The sequence below is a fragment of the Taeniopygia guttata genome, chromosome 2 (genome assembly GCF_048771995.1).
Source record: "Taeniopygia guttata chromosome 2, bTaeGut7.mat, whole genome shotgun sequence".
Classification (NCBI taxonomy): domain Eukaryota; kingdom Metazoa; phylum Chordata; class Aves; order Passeriformes; family Estrildidae; genus Taeniopygia; species Taeniopygia guttata.
In genome coordinates, this window is record NC_133026.1 from 145875846 (window position 1) to 145887475 (window position 11630).

Consider the following 11630-nt stretch of genomic DNA (forward strand, 5'->3'; position numbering starts at 1 on the left):
TTTTATGTAGAGATAACCACCTCATGAAATTTGCTTCTCTAATTTACCATAAGGATTTTAAGACATACTTGGACAAATGTGCAGATACTGAAAACCTCAGAGCTATGTGTGATAAATTCCACAGCAACTTCTGAAATATCTGGGCTAAGTTGTATGAGATACTTAGTCAAAAGTGTTCTGTTGAGTTCCCAGCTCTCGATCCAGGGATTTGTGAACATAAATGGCCTTACACTACCATTCTTTCCGCCAATACCGTGGTATATCCAGCACAAGGGGCTGTTGTGTTGGCTATGGAGGCAATAATTTAAATTAAATGCTGTGGATGTGACACATTCAAGGACAACTGCTGTTTAACATCTTTTTTGATGACATGGACAGTGGGATTGAGTGAATCCTCAGCAGTTTCATGGATGGCACCGAGCTGTGTGGTGCAGTTGACATTCTGGAGGAAAGGGATTGCATCCCGAGGGACCTGGGCAGGCTGGAGAGGAGGGGATGTGTGAGCCTTGTGGGGTTCAACAAGGCCAAGAACAAGGTCTGCACCTGGTTTGTGCAGTTCCAAACACAAACAGAGGGGCAGAGAATGGAGTGAGAGCAGCCCTGAGGAGAACGACTTGGGGTGTTAGTGGATGAAAAGCTGGACATGATCTGGCAGTTTGCACCTGCAGCCCAGAAAGCCAAATGTGCCGTGGGCTGCACAGAAAAACTGAGGAAACGTTATTCGCTGGATATCATTCCTGCCCATGGCAGTGGGGGTAAAACTATGTGATCGTCAAGGTCCATTCCAACCCAAATCATTGTATGAGTCTAATTGCTTGAGAATAATTGCCAATAGCTCATTAGAATTTGATGCTGTAGACACAAAACAATTTTTATAAGTATAGAAAAAATAATTAATTTTTTAGCACCTGTTTTTTGGGGTTCTTTTCTCAGCCTACCCTTACCTAACAACGAGACTGCTCTTTTTTTGATAGCATGCAGAAATTATTTCTACTGAATTTAGACTAACCTGAGTAAATATCATTCTAGAAAAATGTTCTTCATACATCAAGCTGCAAATTTATTTCTCTATACTAATATGTACAACACAGATAACATGCAATTTAAAGGTAAAATGTATTTGTTGAGTAACTCCTCCTGGACTGCTACATTTCCAGATTTTAAAGGACTGTGAGTAGAGCACAATTGAGTTACCCACTGAACATGTGTTTTGATGGACTGAAATTGTGCAGTTGTTCTTGATCAGTGGAAGAAATTCCAGAGGATAGGGAGTGTTTGGAAAACAAAACAGAGGCTTTCTTTCTGTTAAAGCCAGTTTATCAGAATAGATTAGATGAAGATCCAGAAATGAACTTAAAGACCAAAAATTATATGTTTGTAAATGATAGCTTTCTATCTTAAAAGACAGCATGAAGCTAATCTGTTTGAAGTCATTTGGTACCAAAGGTTCATTTTACATGGAGAAATCTTCACTGTGATAGGTAGCCCATCCTATACCCCTTTTAGAGCCTTCAATTAGATATAAATTTGTCTCAATGTCCAAAAAGAGTTGTTTTTCTGTGTCCACAGGTTTATAATCTTTAAATAACAAAATAAAATGCAATGCTCAAGGATTAATCAAAATGGCCTGACCATTTTCAGCCATGCAGGCACATTTGGAACTGATTAGAAATAAAACAAGTCAGCAGTTAGAAATGGCTTATGTCTCTTAAATCCATCAAAAAAAAAAATTATTTTTTTTAATAGCCAGCTATTGAAAGAGTGCCCAGTTTAGGGAGAAACTTAATTCCCCCTCTGTTTAGCAGTTATCAGCACCAGGAACTCTTCTTTCCATGTTTGCATTTTCAGGAGTTAACGTGGTTCATTTCTCCCAGGGAACACTTGTAGACCTCTACTTTGAAGACTGATTTCAAAGGTCTGAACAGAGTTATCTCTCCTGAAATCAAAATCCCCGCAGGGTTACACATCATGTGCTTCCTATTCCACATCTTGCCCACAGTTTCCAACAAATTTCTCATTCTAACACTTCTAAAACTCTTCTCTTAAATATGGAGGCCCTGCTTCTGGGTTGTGTTTTGAATTCCTATAGATGTTTAAATTAAATACAGGAATTGCAAACCTCATTAGTAGCTGTTTTTAATCTCTGTTTGGAGAAATCATATTAATTGAGCTATATTTGCATAAACATGGTACTGATTATTTCAAAATCATACCATGAATATGAAAATATATCAAGTTTGATTGGATACTACAGCAAAGAAAATTAAATAACAAATTCTAATCATTTCCAGCAGCTGAATTTGGAAACTCTTTGCCGGTTTCCAATTTAATCAAAATATTTGATCTCTTGCTTAGTTTAGCTCATCTCTAATTAATTTTCTGTTTATGTCTTCATATTATATTTACTGTCAGAGTATCAGTTCCTTATCTCTTTGGCAAAAGGTCATTTTCTCTTAATGTTCTTTTATAGAACAGGTCTCCTGGGGGGTTAATAATACAAGGCCTCTAAATGGTGAGATGTTTGTGCTGTTTTATTAAGACTGATAAACACAATGGTTCATCATTATTAAGGGCAATTGGAAAATAATTGTTTCCTACATCTTTTTTTTTTTCAGAAAGAAATTATTTGTATGCAATAACATTATTCTTCTGTTGTCCAGAAAATCAAAATTTGTACCTTATCTTTCCAAAGAAATGCATGTTCCACTATGGTTAAACTCAAAAGTAAAATGACACAAGTGACCAAAGAATAAAAAAGTCATGTTTTGTTTCTCAAAAAGTACCCAGGGGTGAAAGTCAGAGTCAAGAAGAAGAAAAAAAAGAAATCTAATTTCATAGCTGATTCTATAAGGAAATTAACATGCAACAAAGCCTCTCTATAGCAACAAAAATTGAGCTTCTATCAAATGCACTTAGGGAACCCCCACTACAAATACCACTCTGTCTTGAATAAAAAGCTATAATTTTAATTTAGAACCTCTTTGAATTTTATATCTTGTATGGTCCAGAGTCATCACCTCATATTGAACAAGAAGCTACATATACTGAAATTATGATATAGACAGAGGACAGATTTTAAATACTCCTTTTTTCCAGAAGACTGCCATATTTTTCAGCCCTGAAAGAATTTTTTTTTTATTATTTTCTCAAGTATAGAAAAGTTTGTAGCTGAGGGATGTATTCTAAAGCTTCTGTTTATGAAATTTTAATTCCTAATGTTCCCTAATAAAATAATCAGTAGTACTACTTCATTATAATTAATAAGCAATAAGCATATTGTTTGAGGATGCTCAATGTTTAAGTTTTTGTTTTTCCTTCTCTCACTTGTTTTTCAGCAGCCTAATGTATCTGCCTAGACATTAACTAGGCAGAAAGCTTTTGGCTTTATTGTTATTATCAACTGCATTCAGTTTTGACTAGTCCATTAAAACACTTTAGATAATTGATGCATTTACTTGCAGCTGTGGAAGAGGCAAATATTATCCCCAACAGAATTTGACCCAGTGAAGTTATTGCTCTGTTCTTCTGTACCTCCTAAGAAGAAACAAAACTCTGGTGCTTAGAAGTAAACACATTGAAAGTCTCAAGGACCATCACTTTCTAAAGTTTCTGTATTCTTACTCTTATTATCTTGATTAATTTTTTTCTCTTTCTCTTCTCGCACCTTCATTTGAATTCTGCCATCATGTGAGCAAGAAAAATTGTGCTTCACTAAGAGCAAATGGAGTTCTACACTCACAGCATCTGAGGGCTTGTAAGTTCATGATTCATTATCTGCCCCAGCATTTGTGATCATGAGAAAATAATTTAGAATAAAAGTGATTAGAGGCACTGAATGTCCCAAATTACTGAGCAGAAGATCAGACCCTCTGAAAATCCAATAGCTACTGAGTTTGTACAGTGACTTCAGCCATCAGTGAAGTATCTGTGAATTTCAATAAAAGACTCAATGTGGAACTTAGTGGCGATTGACAAAATGTTGGCCATGCTCATAATCACCTCTGATCTGTTTACATCATTATTCCAACTTCTTTTCAGTGTCACACTCATGTACATGAGGCAAGAGTAGGAAGATAAGCCATGCCAGTGACTGCTCCTCTTTGACCACTGGGGAAGGAATTGTCTGGATTTACAATAGTTTTGGGATTTATGGGGTTTTTCACACCAAGCTGATTGTGAATTTTCACTCAATTTACTTTAGAATTGTCCTGTTGGAATAAGCCAGTCAAACAGATAATATCCTTGAGCAATTCAGAAATTTGCAGTTTCTACTGGAAACAGTCTTACAGTATCAGGACTAGCTTTGGTTCAGTGAAAAAAAAATATTGGTGTTCTATAGGCAAGAGTGTATATTTCTAAAATTCCCAGCTACTGAAAATTAATACAGCTGCAACATTAAATAGACCTACTGTGATTTGAACCACCTGAAAACATGACCTTCATTTTTTATGTAAGTATTCTCTACAGACATCCTTTGAAAATGGATTTACTTGAAAGTCTGAGTTTTTTGCTTAATATTCTGATGAATTTTGCTCTGGGGTTGAAAGAGAAAACTGATGTAGGAGTCCTACAATGTCCCAAGAAGGAATTCACAGACAGGTTATGTATTATATAAATATGATGAAGTAGAAATGCAAGAAGAAATTGTGCAACAAATCAGTAGGCATTTCCCACAGCTCTTTTCAGCTGTAAAAGCATAACACAGACAATGAGGGAGGTATATGATTTCACATTGAATAAAAATTTGAGGCAGACACAAATATTTGCTTTTAACAGAAACAGTATTTCTACAACAAATTCACACAGTATAAAAACATCACTCTGGAGATCTGTAGAAAACACTCTAAAGTGATCTCATCCTTTCATTGCACCAGGTGTTCTCTTCTGGCTTGTGTATTGTTTTGATTCTCTCTTTTTTTCCTAAAGAAAGAACCTTGTAATTAAGATGGAGGGGCAAGGTTTTTTTCTGGATTATGGGTTCTAGAGACATATTTTGTAGCAGTAGAAGATGAAGAAGCATTTTTTTCATTGCATGAATTGACACTAATCAAATGTTTGGAGGTTCAGACATCTGAAAGTATTTACACAACTGCCCATTCAGTCACCCTACTGAGGAACCCTGTCTATCAACATAAAAATGCTCTTTTTTAAGAAAGAAAGATCTCATAAGAACATGCAAGCTTCAGATACATTCCATATTTTTAGAGCCTTTTTCTGATTGTTTTATGCCATCATTAAAGTGAAGAAAGTGAAATTACATTAAGCATCAAATTTAATTTTAATTTAATCTATTTCCCTCTGTGGTGAGTCATACAATTTTGCTTTTGCAAAAAAAGAAAATAATTCAGATTTGGGCGCGGAAAGGACAGCAGAGTTGAGTTTTGTTTGTTTTTTTGATTGTATATTTTTCATTCTGATAAAGAAATATGCAAGACTTCACAGTAAGGCAAAAAAGAAAATGATTTGTCATAAAGTCTCCCAGCCCATCTGCAAGGAAAGCAATTTCCACTGCACTAGCTTTACTTGTAAAATAGTTCGCATAACATTAATCATAACCATCTGATTCCCATCCCTCAATTTCCTGGGGTCAGGAATATTCATCTCATATATCAAGAACAAATAGTTTTCTCAGACACATGTTTTGGTCAAACAGATTCAGGTATTTGTATCTATGAACTGTCAGCCTTTGAATCCTTTATCATCTTGTTTTCTTTTGCTGCAAAGACATTGTTAGGAGCATAAAAGTGGTTCAAATTGGATTCTGTTCTGTTCCAGTTTTGAAATAATGTAGTCAGTGCTGATATGAGTTGCTGAAAACGAATACATTATTATCCAAAATTATTCTTTTTAAGCTTAATATTAGCTCAAAAATAAAAATATGTACATTAGACATGAGGGAAAAAAACCCTGAAGTTGTTTTGATATGCTTAGATTGTTTAGAATGTTACTGAAAAAATAAAATTAGGAACTAGTGAAAAAAACCCAAAGTTCAACCTTCTCCACAACTTTTATGACAATTAAGAGTCATTCCTAAGTAGGGACACAAAATTCACCCTAAACAGACTTCACATTAAGAGGCCTGAAAAGTAACAATGTAGCTCTGGCTATCTTATTTACATCCATCTAAATGTAATATCTGGTCAAAGCACCTACACGTATTCCAGAACAAATTTAAAGCAGAATTTGTCTTGTCCTACCCCTTGCACAATTCTGATTTCAGCTCAGATCAGCATCCAGATCATAAGCCCCTTCCTGGTTGCTGCTCCTCTCTGATGCTTGTTTGTGGAGTTGCCCCTTCATCTTTCTGATGTAAATCCCACAAGGAAAATCTCCCTTTCATGGGCCAGCCTTCCCTTCCATCCCCTATTACACCTATCCTGACTCAAAAGCCTCTTTTCATGCCCAAAATTATCTGAACTCAGATTTCCTGCTTTGTTCCCACCACTGGAACTGCTTTGTTTTGATCACGGCCAAGTCACTAAAACCCCCCAAAGTCAGGAGAAGCAACACATCCTGTTCATTCTCTTCCGTGGCATTTCTCCAGGCTTTTAACCACCTAAGCACCAAAAATTATGTGTTTGCCACTCTCAGGGATATTGCACTGCATTTCAGACATGGTGTTGAGGCAACTGCTTTGTTTGGTCCCAGCTGTGTGGCTGTGGTAGTGCAGAGATAACAGCACAGCAATAAAGAGACACCAAAAATGAACAGCAACGTGGAGAGCCCAAGCAGAAATTTCTGCCATTAAGGTGTCATGAACAAACTCTGCAGAAACCTGTATCATAATTGTAATGATAAGACTGCACAATACATTGCACAATTCTTTTTGGTTATGCAGACAAGTAGAAAATGTATAAAAAGGAATGAAAATGCTTTTCTTGCCAGTTATACTTCCTTGGAGGAAAAATAAACAAATTGCAGGCATATGCTTGATGCCAAAAAGATTTCAGGTATTTACTTTGGAAAATGTTATAATGGAAGTTTTTGGTTTCAATTCAGTTTAGCTGCTGATGGAAGAAACAAAAAGGGGTGATAAAGAGTACTTTAAGGTCCCATTTTTATTCAGGTAGGAAATTTAATCTTGAACAAGCTTGTGAGGGTTCTATGAGTTATTTTAGACACAAAGACCACTGAAAATCAAGGGAAGAATATTAAGAAGGACTCTTGTTTATCCAAGATGTAAAAGTAGCCATAAAAGCTCCAAATGGAAAAATCATTTTATAAAAAAGAACATAAAATAAAGAACAAAAAGAGCACTAGTGGGAACATGCTGGTACCAGCTGGAGGCTCCAGGGTGTGGATCTGTGCCCAGGAAGGGAAACTCCTCTGTGCCATTGCAGAGCTCTGGGAAGAAGTGAATAGGTCGAGGAATACCATAAAAATCTTAGACTCAGAGAATGACTGAGGATTGAAAAAGAAAAAAAAAAAAAAAAATCAGCAAGTTTGAACAGAGAATGAGTGGCAGGTGGTGTGGTAGCTGGAGCCTGCCTTGGGCACAGCAATGAAAGGATGGACTTGTTGAATCTTAGAGAAGTCAGAAAGGGATCAGCAGAACTGCTGCCCTGGACTTTTGGTGGACACTCTTTTGGCTGTTTTGTCATGCTGAAAAAAATCCAGCAAAACCGTGACGAAAAGAAGAGGTATCATCAAGATGTTGAAATTCCCAGTGTTAAGAATACAATCTAAAGAAATTAGAATTCAAGGCATTTTAAAACATCTGAGATATTATCACTGGGAAACTCCACTCATTCCTCTTCTCAGCTATCTTAACCCAGTTACAGGTTTCAGGATCTGCCCTTCTTGAAATGCTTTATCTGGACATTATCTGTAGATGCTGATGAACCAGCAGGTGTGTATTATCCACTAGATGACTGTAAAGGGTTCTGATAAAAAACTAGAAGACAAAACCAGGAGGAAAATGATTATATTTTATTATTTGCCTCCCTTTCATAATTAGTACATGAAGCTAGAAAACTTGACACTTAATTTCATTTTTAACCTGTATTTGCAGAAGCTGAGTTCATACTCAAAATTAACAGCATGGATGATACTGTGATAGGAAGAATAAACTACAAACAAGAAATCCTTCAATGAAAGGGATGTGGCTTTTATATAATATATATTATTATATATGATAGTCCTTATGTAATTTTATTTCAACTACACAAAAAAATTACTTGTAAATTTAGGATAATTATCAGATATGCTAGCAAAAGATATTCAGGAACACTCTTCAGGAAGCATGCAAACAGTATTGAAATAAATTCAAATTTTTTGTCATGAAGCATTGACAGTTTGAAGTTGCAATCTCAAATAAGAAGTGTTTAATCTTAAAATTACAAGTAAAAGTACATTTCCAGGATATTTGGCTTTAGCTTAAGATTCCATATGAATGTTTATATATTAGTAAGTTTTTTTAACGTGTAATTTCAACACGTTATAGCAAATTAATATTTCTTTTTTCATTGGCTTATTATACCAGCTCTATTCCAGGCAGGACAACTTGCCTATATTAGAAACACTTTATTTATGAAATCACAATGTGTGGATGTGACTCTGTGCTAATAGGAACATTGCTTTTCTACACCCAAGTATTTCCCATACTGTTAATAAGAGTGTTTATCACTCCAAACAGGCTTTGCTATTCAGTGCCAGAACTCAGAACCCCATAAAACACCTGCAGGATTTGAGTGATTCACGATGCAATTTCTCAGCCCCTGCTGATCAATGCCCAGCCTGTCCCTGGGCAGGGCTGGTCCCCTGTGGCCACCCCAGCCCTGTGTTAATGTTCAGCGGGAGGTGGGACCCCTTTGGTCCCCGGGGTCACCTGTCCTGGCTGAGTCTCCTCCAAGCTTCTGCTGCCTCCCCAACCTCCTCGCTGGCATGGGAGGTTGAAAAGCCCTTGACTGAGTGAAAGCACTGCTCAGCAACAACCAAAACATCAGAGCGAGCTCAACATTATTTTTTTTCCTAAATCCAGAACACAAAACTTTTCCAGCTACTAGGAAGAAATTAGCTCTATCCCAGCCAAAATCAAGATGCAATATTACCTGAGTCTCTGACTTCTCATCTCACAACTCTTATATTTGAATTTTTATTTTTTTACTTTTTAATCTGAACTGTGGTTTAGCTGGATGATTTTAAAATATTATTCTCTAGTGACATAATTTATAGCCTAAGTGATTATGTTCTAAGCAGACCTGAGATTGCAATTTCCTTTAATTCCTGACAATTTCAAGAACCATAGTGATCTGAATGGAACAGAAAGTAAGCTGTGCCAATTGGTCAAAACAAATATAAAAATAAAATAGAATAGACTGGTTAAAATACTATCATGATGCATGAGCAAGTTATACAGAGAGAAAACAATATAACATTGAAATGCAAATGTTGTATTTTTACTACTGAAGTCTTGAAGAGTAGTTTTAAATAACTAAACATTCAAACAAAATCATTGTAACTTTTTCTCTTATCCTTTTCAACAAAGTCTGATTAAATAAATAAAAAAGTCCATTCCAGTTCCAGGTAGAAACTGAGACAGACAATCCAATGCAAAATAAATCAAACAACTTCCCTTAAAATACTTTAAAAGTATTATGTCCCTAAGTAATTCAAAGGATAACATCAGAAATTAGTTCATTAACTCCCACCAGATAAATCTTTCCTACAAGCTGTTCTGTTTCTATGGGGATCTGTTGCTCAACCCTTTGTTCATTACTGATTTCTGTGAAATCTCATGAGCCATCACTATAAAAATCATTTTTTTATCTGTCATAAGAATCAAGGAGTTGTGGACCAGAAGGGTCTGTCTGAAGCACTGAGGCCAGCGCAGTGTTCCATGAAATCTCAGCACATAATGGCATTTTTGGAAAATGAATTTTCTTGTTTCTGTAATCCTTCCTGAAAGGCTGTTCCCAAGTGTGGCAGCCCTGAGATTTAGGCATTTTGTTCTGATTTCTGAACACAATGCTTTCATTTGCCATTGTGCCAAGGTTGTGTTTCATCCACAGCTCTGTCTTCCCTGCCTTCCTGTGCACTCCCACACATCCTCCTCTACACCTGTATTTATAGATGGCAATCACATCCCTTCTTAGCTTTTGTTATACAAGGGTAATCAAGCCAAAATATTCTCATTTACACATGGAATACAGGCTCTTCATTCACTTGATTACCCAAGAAATAATTTTCCCTGAATATCAATTAGTATTTATTAAACACGTTGAAAAGAATTTTCACACATTTTCCAGAAATATCGTTTCTGAGATTTCATTCTGACATAAATAATTTTTACTTCCTCAATAAATATTTGTGAAGCTGCATTACACTTGCATTTCTCATGGCTGTTACCAGATGTGTCACCCTGTAGTCTTCCCTGTAATGCAATATTGACATTCTCACAGGTGTTGAGTAGATTAATCTGATTAATTCAAAACCCCTAAATTCTGCCAGTGACACCTGTCAGGAAGCAGCTGATCAGCTAGTTCTTCTTCTTTCTTCATTTATCATTCCTCTATCCTGGAAAGATAGAGAACACTGTTTTCATTCTTGATTCTTAACCTCCAAGGTCCCTAAAGAATCTTTTAACTGCCCTGAGACTGTTTACTGCAGTTTCATTGCTGTCTGCATGGAAGGCAATAATGGATATTAATCCAAGGGCCGTGCCAGGGACTAAGGTTTTGTCAAGAACTGGGTTCAGTTGGTATTTTGGGCATTCTGTTCTCCTCAGAAGAGATCTCCTTAGACAATAACACATCTTTATTTCTTTATGGAAGTGTTTTGAATGCAGGGCATAGGTCAATTTAACCTTGGGGTCATTTCCAAGCTGTAAGAAACATCTTGCAGATCTTTGTTTGGTCCTACTTGCAGAGTCTTGTCCTTGCTATACCAGGAAAGGCGGAGATGTGCCTGCTGCCCAAGGCAGGAGCTTGTCACAATTGCCTCCTATCTCTCAGTTCTTCAACCTACTCACCTCCCCCCAAATTCTGTGGTGAAGAGGAGTTCCCCTCCCTGGGCTTCATCCCACAGCCATTCTCACTGCTGCAGCTGTGCTGCCACAGGAGCAGGGCCCAGCCTGCAGCTGGCACTGGGATGGCAGCATGGTCCCATAAGGGCTCTGCCTGGGCAGATGCCTCAGTTGTGGTGGGTGTAGAGATGAGAGAGTTCTCCTGTTCTCCAAAGCTCAGAATATTCTTCATGAGTCTTAGGACAGAAGACTGTGTCTGAAAAATAAAAAAACCCCATATATTCAGGATGGTACTCATCCTATCTATTTTTTCAGTATCAATTTTAGGATGAGACAAATGCATTGCAGAAATGCACATTCCTTTCTTTTGAATGCAGATGTAGCCAAGGTAACTAATAAGTCAGGTGGTGTCTCCTAGGTGTATTGTCAAAATTCTCTATCACTGAATCACTGCATAATAAAAGATTTTTAGTTCTTGAGGTCCCCCAGTTCTCTACAGTGAAATTATCTTCTTTCCCTTGTTGCACACTGTTCAAAATGCCCTAATCTCTGTGATTTTAAAGGTCTTTCTCCTGCAATTTTGCAGCCTCTCTTTCCACTGCAGCTCTTGAATCCTTTCCTCAGTAACTGAGGCAGTTTTCAGTGGCTCTTGGGCATTGTATTTCCT